Here is a 12821-nt window from a genome sequence, read left to right on the forward strand (position 1 = left end):
CTGTGCTAAAAGAGGTGGAGTTATGCAGATCTAAAACGCGTGGATTGCAGCAGCAGCAAGCCGAAAAGTGCAGGCATGTGAGGGATCTAGAGGTTGACAGCATGTCTTCTTAACGGGAGTCCAGGTGGCCATCTCCACAAATGGACTTTTCAGAATCCTTGGGTGGCACCGTAGTCGGAAACCAATTCTGGTTATCGCTTCTCGGCCTTTTGGCTAAGATCAAGTGTAGTATCTGTTCTTATCAGTTTAATATCTGATACGTCCCCTATCTGGGGACCATATATTAAATGGATTTTTAGAACAGGGAGATGGAAAAAGAGCTTGCTCTGTCCACTCCACGCATTGACCTGGTATTGCAGTATCTCCAGGACCGGTGCACCCCTTCTTTAATGCAGTTTCTAAAATCAGAAAGAATTGAATTCAATGCTTTTTGTTCATTTTGCTTGTTTGTCGGATTTTGGGATGGACTCTTTGGCTTTGCTTTTCTTCTCCTCATTGGATTTTTCATGTTAAAAGTTGCAGAAGCCAGATGACAAGCTCATTTTGGTTCAACTTCAGCAACTGTGCATTGCATTGCCATGTAATGTAATGTAATGCAATGCTATCTATCTAGCTCTCCCTCTATACTTCCTTTTGGATAAACAGACATATTAGGCAAGCATTTTGGAGCTTTCACCTAAATAACTACAGGTGGTGAGATAAGCTGCACAATATAATTGACCTTTCAGTATATTGTTGCACACACACCATCTATTTAGCAAATGCCCTTGTTATCAACAGCAGCCTTTTAAACTCACCTGAGCTAACAGGTATGTGAGCTGGTTACTCTGCTGCGCTTAAAATTTCTTTTTTGGTTTGCTACAATGCCTTTTCTGAAACGTTGTCTCCCTCTGCTGGAACACTGACTTCTTTCATTTAATGCCTGCAGACTATAAAAGAGAAACCAACCCAAAAAGTTTGGTTGATTAGTCTGTGGCATTCTTTTAAACTGTTGCTTATGGCGGTCTCTGTGAGCTTCTCAGTGACATTCAGCCATCCAGGTATCCCGCCTGCAGTAGACGGAATGTGGCAATGGAACGCTGGCTGCGCGTGTCATAATAGGCTCTGAGCCTTTATATACCTGCGCACAGCAGCAGCCACCTTCAGTCTGCTGCTGGACAGCCAGCAGCAGCAGCAGCAGGAGAGGTAATTAATCAGCAACCCTCCTGCTAAGGGTAGACAGCTGCTCGTTCCACCCCCCCCCCCGCCTTAATTGGTTCTCCTCCCTTCCAACGGTGTTGAGGCGGGTGGGAACAGCCGGGGGTTGAGGGTACTGTGCTAAAAGAGGTGGAGTTATGCAGATCTAAAACGCGTGGATTGCAGCAGCAGCAAGCCGAAAAGTGCAGGCATGTGAGGGATCTAGAGGTTGACAGCATGTCTTCTTAACGGGAGTCCAGGTGGCCATCTCCACAAATGGACTTTTCAGAATCCTTGGGTGGCACCGTAGTCGGAAACCAATTCTGGTTATCGCTTCTCGGCCTTTTGGCTAAGATCAAGTGTAGTATCTGTTCTTATCAGTTTAATATCTGATACGTCCCCTATCTGGGGACCATATATTAAATGGATTTTTAGAACAGGGAGATGGAAAAAGAGCTTGCTCTGTCCACTCCACGCATTGACCTGGTATTGCAGTATCTCCAGGACCGGTGCACCCCTTCTTTAATGCAGTTTCTAAAATCAGAAAGAATTGAATTCAATGCTTTTTGTTCATTTTGCTTGTTTGTCGGATTTTGGGATGGACTCTTTGGCTTTGCTTTTCTTCTCCTCATTGGATTTTTCATGTTAAAAGTTGCAGAAGCCAGATGACAAGCTCATTTTGGTTCAACTTCAGCAACTGTGCATTGCATTGCCATGTAATGTAATGTAATGCAATGCTATCTATCTAGCTCTCCCTCTATACTTCCTTTTGGATAAACAGACATATTAGGCAAGCATTTTGGAGCTTTCACCTAAATAACTACAGGTGGTGAGATAAGCTGCACAATATAATTGACCTTTCAGTATATTGTTGCACACACACCATCTATTTAGCAAATGCCCTTGTTATCAACAGCAGCCTTTTAAACTCACCTGAGCTGGTTACTGTGCTGCGCTTAAAATTTCTTTTTTGGTTTGCTACAATGCCTTTTCTGAAACGTTGTCTCCCTCTGCTGGAACACTGACTTCTTTCATTTAATGCCTGCAGACTATAAAAGAGAAACCAACCCAAAAAGTTTGGTTGATTAGTCTGTGGCATTCTTTTAAACTGTTGCTTATGGCGGTCTCTGTGAGCTTCTCAGTGACATTCAGCCATCCAGGTATCCCGCCTGCAGTAGACGGAATGTGGCAATGGAACGCTGGCTGCGCGTGTCATAATAGGCTCTGAGCCTTTATATACCTGCGCACAGCAGCAGCCACCTTCAGTCTGCTGCTGGACAGCCAGCAGCAGCAGCAGCAGGAGAGGTAATTAATCAGCAACCCTCCTGCTAAGGGTAGACAGCTGCTCGTTCCACCCCCCCCCCCCCGCCTTAATTGGTTCTCCTCCCTTCCAACGGTGTTGAGGCGGGTGGGAACAGCCGGGGGTTGAGGGTACTGTGCTAAAAGAGGTGGAGTTATGCAGATCTAAAACGCGTGGATTGCAGCAGCAGCAAGCCGAAAAGTGCAGGCATGTGAGGGATCTAGAGGTTGACAGCATGTCTTCTTAACGGGAGTCCAGGTGGCCATCTTCACAAATGAACTTTTCAGAATCCTTGGGTGGCACCGTAGTCGGAAACCAATTCTGGTTATCGCTTCTCGGCCTTTTGGCTAAGATCAAGTGTAGTATCTGTTCTTATCAGTTTAATATCTGATACGTCCCCTATCTGGGGACCATATATTAAATGGATTTTTAGAACAGGGAGATGGAAAAAGAGCTTGCTCTGTCCACTCCACGCATTGACCTGGTATTGCAGTATCTCCAGGACCGGTGCACCCCTTCTTTAATGCAGTTTCTAAAATCAGAAAGAATTGAATTCAATGCTTTTTGTTCATTTTGCTTGTTTGTCCGATTTTGGGATGGACTCTTTGGCTTTGCTTTTCTTCTCCTCATTGGATTTTTCATGTTAAAAGTTGCAGAAGCCAGATGACAAGCTCATTTTGGTTCAACTTCAGCAACTGTGCATTGCATTGCCATGTAATGTAATGTAATGCAATGCTATCTATCTAGCTCTCCCTCTATACTTCCTTTTGGATAAACAGACATATTAGGCAAGCATTTTGGAGCTTTCACCTAAATAACTACAGGTGGTGAGATAAGCTGCACAATATAATTGACCTTTCAGTATATTGTTGCACACACACCATCTATTTAGCAAATGCCCTTGTTATCAACAGCAGCCTTTTAAACTCACCTGAGCTAACAGGTATGTGAGCTGGTTACTCTGCTGCGCTTAAAATTTCTTTTTTGGTTTGCTACAATGCCTTTTCTGAAACGTTGTCTCCCTCTGCTGGAACACTGACTTCTTTCATTTAATGCCTGCAGACTATAAAAGAGAAACCAACCCAAAAAGTTTGGTTGATTAGTCTGTGGCATTCTTTTAAACTGTTGCTTATGGCGGTCTCTGTGAGCTTCTCAGTGACATTCAGCCATCCAGGTATCCCGCCTGCAGTAGACGGAATGTGGCAATGGAACGCTGGCTGCGCGTGTCATAATAGGCTCTGAGCCTTTATATACCTGCGCACAGCAGCAGCCACCTTCAGTCTGCTGCTGGACAGCCAGCAGCAGCAGCAGCAGGAGAGGTAATTAATCAGCAACCCTCCTGCTAAGGGTAGACAGCTGCTCGTTCCACCCCCCCGCCCGCCTTAATTGGTTCTCCTCCCTTCCAACGGTGTTGAGGCGGGTGGGAACAGCCGGGGGTTGAGGGTACTGTGCTAAAAGAGGTGGAGTTATGCAGATCTAAAACGCGTGGATTGCAGCAGCAGCAAGCCGAAAAGTGCAGGCATGTGAGGGATCTAGAGGTTGACAGCATGTCTTCTTAACGGGAGTCCAGGTGGCCATCTCCACAAATGGACTTTTCAGAATCCTTGGGTGGCACCGTAGTCGGAAACCAATTCTGGTTATCGCTTCTCGGCCTTTTGGCTAAGATCAAGTGTAGTATCTGTTCTTATCAGTTTAATATCTGATACGTCCCCTATCTGGGGACCATATATTAAATGGATTTTTAGAACAGGGAGATGGAAAAAGAGCTTGCTCTGTCCACTCCACGCATTGACCTGGTATTGCAGTATCTCCAGGACCGGTGCACCCCTTCTTTAATGCAGTTTCTAAAATCAGAAAGAATTGAATTCAATGCTTTTTGTTCATTTTGCTTGTTTGTCGGATTTTGGGATGGACTCTTTGGCTTTGCTTTTCTTCTCCTCATTGGATTTTTCATGTTAAAAGTTGCAGAAGCCAGATGACAAGCTCATTTTGGTTCAACTTCAGCAACTGTGCATTGCATTGCCATGTAATGTAATGTAATGCAATGCTATCTATCTAGCTCTCCCTCTATACTTCCTTTTGGATAAACAGACATATTAGGCAAGCATTTTGGAGCTTTCACCTAAATAACTACAGGTGGTGAGATAAGCTGCACAATATAATTGACCTTTCAGTATATTGTTGCACACACACCATCTATTTAGCAAATGCCCTTGTTATCAACAGCAGCCTTTTAAACTCACCTGAGCTAACAGGTATGTGAGCTGGTTACTCTGCTGCGCTTAAAATTTCTTTTTTGGTTTGCTACAATGCCTTTTCTGAAACGTTGTCTCCCTCTGCTGGAACACTGACTTCTTTCATTTAATGCCTGCAGACTATAAAAGAGAAACCAACCCAAAAAGTTTGGTTGATTAGTCTGTGGCATTCTTTTAAACTGTTGCTTATGGCGGTCTCTGTGAGCTTCTCAGTGACATTCAGCCATCCAGGTATCCCGCCTGCAGTAGACGGAATGTGGCAATGGAACGCTGGCTGCGCGTGTCATAATAGGCTCTGAGCCTTTATATACCTGCGCACAGCAGCAGCCACCTTCAGTCTGCTGCTGGACAGCCAGCAGCAGCAGCAGCAGGAGAGGTAATTAATCAGCAACCCTCCTGCTAAGGGTAGACAGCTGCTCGTTCCACCCCCCCCCCGCCTTAATTGGTTCTCCTCCCTTCCAACGGTGTTGAGGCGGGTGGGAACAGCCGGGGGTTGAGGGTACTGTGCTAAAAGAGGTGGAGTTATGCAGATCTAAAACGCGTGGATTGCAGCAGCAGCAAGCCGAAAAGTGCAGGCATGTGAGGGATCTAGAGGTTGACAGCATGTCTTCTTAACGGGAGTCCAGGTGGCCATCTCCACAAATGGACTTTTCAGAATCCTTGGGTGGCACCGTAGTCGGAAACCAATTCTGGTTATCGCTTCTCGGCCTTTTGGCTAAGATCAAGTGTAGTATCTGTTCTTATCAGTTTAATATCTGATACGTCCCCTATCTGGGGACCATATATTAAATGGATTTTTAGAACAGGGAGATGGAAAAAGAGCTTGCTCTGTCCACTCCACGCATTGACCTGGTATTGCAGTATCTCCAGGACCGGTGCACCCCTTCTTTAATGCAGTTTCTAAAATCAGAAAGAATTGAATTCAATGCTTTTTGTTCATTTTGCTTGTTTGTCGGATTTTGGGATGGACTCTTTGGCTTTGCTTTTCTTCTCCTCATTGGATTTTTCATGTTAAAAGTTGCAGAAGCCAGATGACAAGCTCATTTTGGTTCAACTTCAGCAACTGTGCATTGCATTGCCATGTAATGTAATGTAATGCAATGCTATCTATCTAGCTCTCCCTCTATACTTCCTTTTGGATAAACAGACATATTAGGCAAGCATTTTGGAGCTTTCACCTAAATAACTACAGGTGGTGAGATAAGCTGCACAATATAATTGACCTTTCAGTATATTGTTGCACACACACCATCTATTTAGCAAATGCCCTTGTTATCAACAGCAGCCTTTTAAACTCACCTGAGCTAACAGGTATGTGAGCTGGTTACTCTGCTGCGCTTAAAATTTCTTTTTTGGTTTGCTACAATGCCTTTTCTGAAACGTTGTCTCCCTCTGCTGGAACACTGACTTCTTTCATTTAATGCCTGCAGACTATAAAAGAGAAACCAACCCAAAAAGTTTGGTTGATTAGTCTGTGGCATTCTTTTAAACTGTTGCTTATGGCGGTCTCTGTGAGCTTCTCAGTGACATTCAGCCATCCAGGTATCCCGCCTGCAGTAGACGGAATGTGGCAATGGAACGCTGGCTGCGCGTGTCATAATAGGCTCTGAGCCTTTATATACCTGCGCACAGCAGCAGCCACCTTCAGTCTGCTGCTGGACAGCCAGCAGCAGCAGCAGCAGGAGAGGTAATTAATCAGCAACCCTCCTGCTAAGGGTAGACAGCTGCTCGTTCCACCCCCCCCCCCGCCTTAATTGGTTCTCCTCCCTTCCAACGGTGTTGAGGCGGGTGGGAACAGCCGGGGGTTGAGGGTACTGTGCTAAAAGAGGTGGAGTTATGCAGATCTAAAACGCGTGGATTGCAGCAGCAGCAAGCCGAAAAGTGCAGGCATGTGAGGGATCTAGAGGTTGACAGCATGTCTTCTTAACGGGAGTCCAGGTGGCCATCTCCACAAATGGACTTTTCAGAATCCTTGGGTGGCACCGTAGTCGGAAACCAATTCTGGTTATCGCTTCTCGGCCTTTTGGCTAAGATCAAGTGTAGTATCTGTTCTTATCAGTTTAATATCTGATACGTCCCCTATCTGGGGACCATATATTAAATGGATTTTTAGAACAGGGAGATGGAAAAAGAGCTTGCTCTGTCCACTCCACGCATTGACCTGGTATTGCAGTATCTCCAGGACCGGTGCACCCCTTCTTTAATGCAGTTTCTAAAATCAGAAAGAATTGAATTCAATGCTTTTTGTTCATTTTGCTTGTTTGTCGGATTTTGGGATGGACTCTTTGGCTTTGCTTTTCTTCTCCTCATTGGATTTTTCATGTTAAAAGTTGCAGAAGCCAGATGACAAGCTCATTTTGGTTCAACTTCAGCAACTGTGCATTGCATTGCCATGTAATGTAATGTAATGCAATGCTATCTATCTAGCTCTCCCTCTATACTTCCTTTTGGATAAACAGACATATTAGGCAAGCATTTTGGAGCTTTCACCTAAATAACTACAGGTGGTGAGATAAGCTGCACAATATAATTGACCTTTCAGTATATTGTTGCACACACACCATCTATTTAGCAAATGCCCTTGTTATCAACAGCAGCCTTTTAAACTCACCTGAGCTAACAGGTATGTGAGCTGGTTACTCTGCTGCGCTTAAAATTTCTTTTTTGGTTTGCTACAATGCCTTTTCTGAAACGTTGTCTCCCTCTGCTGGAACACTGACTTCTTTCATTTAATGCCTGCAGACTATAAAAGAGAAACCAACCCAAAAAGTTTGGTTGATTAGTCTGTGGCATTCTTTTAAACTGTTGCTTATGGCGGTCTCTGTGAGCTTCTCAGTGACATTCAGCCATCCAGGTATCCCGCCTGCAGTAGACGGAATGTGGCAATGGAACGCTGGCTGCGCGTGTCATAATAGGCTCTGAGCCTTTATATACCTGCGCACAGCAGCAGCCACCTTCAGTCTGCTGCTGGACAGCCAGCAGCAGCAGCAGCAGGAGAGGTAATTAATCAGCAACCCTCCTGCTAAGGGTAGACAGCTGCTCGTTCCACCCCCCCCCCGCCTTAATTGGTTCTCCTCCCTTCCAACGGTGTTGAGGCGGGTGGGAACAGCCGGGGGTTGAGGGTACTGTGCTAAAAGAGGTGGAGTTATGCAGATCTAAAACGCGTGGATTGCAGCAGCAGCAAGCCGAAAAGTGCAGGCATGTGAGGGATCTAGAGGTTGACAGCATGTCTTCTTAACGGGAGTCCAGGTGGCCATCTCCACAAATGGACTTTTCAGAATCCTTGGGTGGCACCGTAGTCGGAAACCAATTCTGGTTATCGCTTCTCGGCCTTTTGGCTAAGATCAAGTGTAGTATCTGTTCTTATCAGTTTAATATCTGATACGTCCCCTATCTGGGGACCATATATTAAATGGATTTTTAGAACAGGGAGATGGAAAAAGAGCTTGCTCTGTCCACTCCACGCATTGACCTGGTATTGCAGTATCTCCAGGACCGGTGCACCCCTTCTTTAATGCAGTTTCTAAAATCAGAAAGAATTGAATTCAATGCTTTTTGTTCATTTTGCTTGTTTGTCGGATTTTGGGATGGACTCTTTGGCTTTGCTTTTCTTCTCCTCATTGGATTTTTCATGTTAAAAGTTGCAGAAGCCAGATGACAAGCTCATTTTGGTTCAACTTCAGCAACTGTGCATTGCATTGCCATGTAATGTAATGCAATGCTATCTATCTAGCTCTCCCTCTATACTTCCTTTTGGATAAACAGACATATTAGGCAAGCATTTTGGAGCTTTCACCTAAATAACTACAGGTGGTGAGATAAGCTGCACAATATAATTGACCTTTCAGTATATTGTTGCACACACACCATCTATTTAGCAAATGCCCTTGTTATCAACAGCAGCCTTTTAAACTCACCTGAGCTAACAGGTATGTGAGCTGGTTACTCTGCTGCGCTTAAAATTTCTTTTTTGGTTTGCTACAATGCCTTTTCTGAAACGTTGTCTCCCTCTGCTGGAACACTGACTTCTTTCATTTAATGCCTGCAGACTATAAAAGAGAAACCAACCCAAAAAGTTTGGTTGATTAGTCTGTGGCATTCTTTTAAACTGTTGCTTATGGCGGTCTCTGTGAGCTTCTCAGTGACATTCAGCCATCCAGATATCCCGCCTGCAGTAGACGGAATGTGGCAATGGAACGCTGGCTGCGCGTGTCATAATAGGCTCTGAGCCTTTATATACCTGCCAACAGCAGCAGCCACCTTCAGTCTGCTGCTGGACAGCCAGCAGCAGCAGCAGCAGGAGAGGTAATTAATCAGCAACCCTCCTGCTAAGGGTAGACAGCTGCTCGTTCCACCCCCCCCCCGCCTTAATTGGTTCTCCTCCCTTCCAACGGTGTTGAGGCGGGTGGGAACAGCCGGGGGTTGAGGGTACTGTGCTAAAAGAGGTGGAGTTATGCAGATCTAAAACGCGTGGATTGCAGCAGCAGCAAGCCGAAAAGTGCAGGCATGTGAGGGATCTAGAGGTTGACAGCATGTCTTCTTAACGGGAGTCCAGGTGGCCATCTCCACAAATGGACTTTTCAGAATCCTTGGGTGGCACCGTAGTCGGAAACCAATTCTGGTTATTGCTTCTCTGCCTTTTGGCTAAGATCAAGTGTAGTATCTGTTCTTATCAGTTTAATATCTGATACGTCCCCTATCTGGGGACCATATATTAAATGGATTTTTAGAACAGGGAGATGGAAAAAGAGCTTGCTCTGTCCACTCCACGCATTGACCTGGTATTGCAGTATCTCCAGGACCGGTGCACCCCTTCTTTAATGCAGTTTCTAAAATCAGAAAGAATTGAATTCAATGCTTTTTGTTCATTTTGCTTGTTTGTCGGATTTTGGGATCGACTCTTTGGCTTTGCTTTTCTTCTCCTCATTGGATTTTTCATGTTAAAAGTTGCAGAAGCCAGATGACAAGCTCATTTTGGTTCAACTTCAGCAACTGTGCATTGCATTGCCATGTAATGTAATGTAATGCAATGCTATCTATCTAGCTCTCCCTCTATACTTCCTTTTGGATAAACAGACATATTAGGCAAGCATTTTGGAGCTTTCACCTAAATAACTACAGGTGGTGAGATAAGCTGCACAATATAATTGACCTTTCAGTATATTGTTGCACACACACCATCTATTTAGCAAATGCCCTTGTTATCAACAGCAGCCTTTTAAACTCACCTGAGCTAACAGGTATGTGAGCTGGTTACTCTGCTGCGCTTAAAATTTCTTTTTTGGTTTGCTACAATGCCTTTTCTGAAACATTGTCTCCCTCTGCTGGAACACTGACTTCTTTCATTTAATGCCTGCAGACTATAAAAGAGAAACCAACCCAAAAAGTTTGGTTGATTAGTCTGTGGCATTCTTTTAAACTGTTGCTTATGGCGGTCTCTGTGAGCTTCTCAGTGACATTCAGCCATCCAGGTATCCCGCCTGCAGTAGACGGAATGTGGCAATGGAACGCTGGCTGCGCGTGTCATAATAGGCTCTGAGCCTTTATATACCTGCGCACAGCAGCAGCCACCTTCAGTCTGCTGCTGGACAGCCAGCAGCAGCAGCAGCAGGAGAGGTAATTAATCAGCAACCCTCCTGCTAAGGGTAGACAGCTGCTCGTTCCACCCCCCCCCCCGCCTTAATTGGTTCTCCTCCCTTCCAACGGTGTTGAGGCGGGTGGGAACAGCCGGGGGTTGAGGGTACTGTGCTAAGAGAGGTGGAGTTATGCAGATCTAAAACGCGTGGATTGCAGCAGCAGCAAGCCGAAAAGTGCAGGCATGTGAGGGATCTTGAGGTTGACAGCATGTCTTCTTAACGGGAGTCCAGGTGGCCATCTCCACAAATGGACTTTTCAGAATCCTTGGGTGGCACCGTAGTCGGAAACCAATTCTGGTTATCGCTTCTCGGCCTTTTGGCTAAGATCAAGTGTAGTATCTGTTCTTATCAGTTTAATATCTGATACGTCCCCTATCTGGGGACCATATATTAAATGGATTTTTAGAACAGGGAGATGGAAAAAGAGCTTGCTCTGTCCACTCCACGCATTGACCTGGTATTGCAGTATCTCCAGGACCGGTGCACCCCTTCTTTAATGCAGTTTCTAAAATCAGAAAGAATTGAATTCAATGCTTTTTGTTCATTTTGCTTGTTTGTCGGATTTTGGGATGGACTCTTTGGCTTTGCTTTTCTTCTCCTCATTGGATTTTTCATGTTAAAAGTTGCAGAAGCCAGATGACAAGCTCATTTTGGTTCAACTTCAGCAACTGTGCATTGCATTGCCATGTAATGTAATGTAATGCAATGCTATCTATCTAGCTCTCCCTCTATACTTCCTTTTGGATAAACAGACATATTAGGCAAGCATTTTGGAGCTTTCACCTAAATAACTACAGGTGGTGAGATAAGCTGCACAATATAATTGACCTTTCAGTATATTGTTGCACACACACCATCTATTTAGCAAATGCCCTTGTTATCAACAGCAGCCTTTTAAACTCACCTGAGCTAACAGGTATGTGAGCTGGTTACTCTGCTGCGCTTAAAATTTCTTTTTTGGTTTGCTACAATGCCTTTTCTGAAACGTTGTCTCCCTCTGCTGGAACACTGACTTCTTTCATTTAATGCCTGGAGACTATAAAAGAGAAACCAACCCAAAAAGTTTGGTTGATTAGTCTGTGGCATTCTTTTAAACTGTTGCTTATGGCGGTCTCTGTGAGCTTCTCAGTGACATTCAGCCATCCAGGTATCCCGCCTGCAGTAGACGGAATGTGGCAATGGAACGCTGGCTGCGCGTGTCATAATAGGCTCTGAGCCTTTATATACCTGCGCACAGCAGCAGCCACCTTCAGTCTGCTGCTGGACAGCCAGCAGCAGCAGCAGCAGGAGAGGTAATTAATCAGCAACCCTCCTGCTAAGGGTAGACAGCTGCTCGTTCCACCCCCCCCCCCCGCCTTAATTGGTTCTCCTCCCTTCCAACGGTGTTGAGGCGGGTGGGAACAGCCGGGGGTTGAGGGTACTGTGCTAAAAGAGGTGGAGTTATGCAGATCTAAAACGCGTGGATTGCAGCAGCAGCAAGCCGAAAAGTGCAGGCATGTGAGGGATCTAGAGGTTGACAGCATGTCTTCTTAACGGGAGTCCAGGTGGCCATCTCCACAAATGGACTTTTCAGAATCCTTGGGTGGCACCGTAGTCGGAAACCAATTCTGGTTATCGCTTCTCGGCCTTTTGGCTAAGATCAAGTGTAGTATCTGTTCTTATCAGTTTAATATCTGATACGTCCCCTATCTGGGGACCATATATTAAATGGATTTTTAGAACAGGGAGATGGAAAAAGAGCTTGCTCTGTCCACTCCACGCATTGACCTGGTATTGCAGTATCTCCAGGACCGGTGCACCCCTTCTTTAATGCAGTTTCTAAAATCAGAAAGAATTGAATTCAATGCTTTTTGTTCATTTTGCTTGTTTGTCGGATTTTGGGATGGACTCTTTGGCTTTGCTTTTCTTCTCCTCATTGGATTTTTCATGTTAAAAGTTGCAGAAGCCAGATGACAAGCTCATTTTGGTTCAACTTCAGCAACTGTGCATTGCATTGCCATGTAATGTAATGTAATGCAATGCTATCTATCTAGCTCTCCCTCTATACTTCCTTTTGGATAAACAGACATATTAGGCAAGCATTTTGGAGCTTTCACCTAAATAACTACAGGTGGTGAGATAAGCTGCACAATATAATTGACCTTTCAGTATATTGTTGCACACACACCATCTATTTAGCAAATGCCCTTGTTATCAACAGCAGCCTTTTAAACTCACCTGAGCTAACAGGTATGTGAGCTGGTTACTCTGCTGCGCTTAAAATTTCTTTTTTGGTTTGCTACAATGCCTTTTCTGAAACGTTGTCTCCCTCTGCTGGAACACTGACTTCTTTCATTTAATGCCTGCAGACTATAAAAGAGAAACCAACCCAAAAAGTTTGGTTGATTAGTCTGTGGCATTCTTTTAAACTGTTGCTTATGGCGGTCTCTGTGAGCTTCTCAGTGACATTCAGCC

General features: G+C 44.9%; 10 non-coding genes across 10 annotated transcripts; all 10 read left to right on the forward strand.

Annotated features, from left to right (window-relative positions):
- The first annotated feature begins 193 nt into the window (after positions 1-193).
- On the forward strand, positions 194-384 carry LOC141237666 (U2 spliceosomal RNA). The gene has a single exon (XR_012303196.1). It is a non-coding gene; the product is annotated as a U2 spliceosomal RNA (small nuclear RNA).
- Positions 385-1505: 1121 nt separating this feature from the next.
- On the forward strand, positions 1506-1696 carry LOC141237668 (U2 spliceosomal RNA). The gene has a single exon (XR_012303198.1). It is a non-coding gene; the product is annotated as a U2 spliceosomal RNA (small nuclear RNA).
- Positions 1697-2803: 1107 nt separating this feature from the next.
- On the forward strand, positions 2804-2994 carry LOC141237669 (U2 spliceosomal RNA). The gene has a single exon (XR_012303199.1). It is a non-coding gene; the product is annotated as a U2 spliceosomal RNA (small nuclear RNA).
- A 1121-nt stretch (positions 2995-4115) lies between these two features.
- On the forward strand, positions 4116-4306 carry LOC141237670 (U2 spliceosomal RNA). Its single transcript, XR_012303200.1, has one exon. It is a non-coding gene; the product is annotated as a U2 spliceosomal RNA (small nuclear RNA).
- Positions 4307-5426: 1120 nt separating this feature from the next.
- LOC141237672 (U2 spliceosomal RNA) lies at positions 5427-5617 on the forward strand. The gene has a single exon (XR_012303201.1). It is a non-coding gene; the product is annotated as a U2 spliceosomal RNA (small nuclear RNA).
- Positions 5618-6738: 1121 nt separating this feature from the next.
- Positions 6739-6929, forward strand: LOC141237673 (U2 spliceosomal RNA). The gene has a single exon (XR_012303202.1). It is a non-coding gene; the product is annotated as a U2 spliceosomal RNA (small nuclear RNA).
- Positions 6930-8049: 1120 nt separating this feature from the next.
- LOC141237674 (U2 spliceosomal RNA) lies at positions 8050-8240 on the forward strand. The gene has a single exon (XR_012303203.1). It is a non-coding gene; the product is annotated as a U2 spliceosomal RNA (small nuclear RNA).
- A 1115-nt stretch (positions 8241-9355) lies between these two features.
- Positions 9356-9546, forward strand: LOC141237857 (U2 spliceosomal RNA). The gene has a single exon (XR_012303380.1). It is a non-coding gene; the product is annotated as a U2 spliceosomal RNA (small nuclear RNA).
- Positions 9547-10667: 1121 nt separating this feature from the next.
- On the forward strand, positions 10668-10858 carry LOC141237675 (U2 spliceosomal RNA). Its single transcript, XR_012303204.1, has one exon. It is a non-coding gene; the product is annotated as a U2 spliceosomal RNA (small nuclear RNA).
- A 1122-nt stretch (positions 10859-11980) lies between these two features.
- On the forward strand, positions 11981-12171 carry LOC141237676 (U2 spliceosomal RNA). The gene has a single exon (XR_012303205.1). It is a non-coding gene; the product is annotated as a U2 spliceosomal RNA (small nuclear RNA).
- Positions 12172-12821: the final 650 nt, after the last annotated feature.

The sequence above is a fragment of the Phyllobates terribilis genome, unplaced genomic scaffold (assembly GCF_046119375.1).
Source record: "Phyllobates terribilis strain yellow unplaced genomic scaffold, ASM4611937v1 Scaffold_734__1_contigs__length_741531, whole genome shotgun sequence".
NCBI classification, from domain to species: Eukaryota; Metazoa; Chordata; class Amphibia; order Anura; family Dendrobatidae; genus Phyllobates; species Phyllobates terribilis.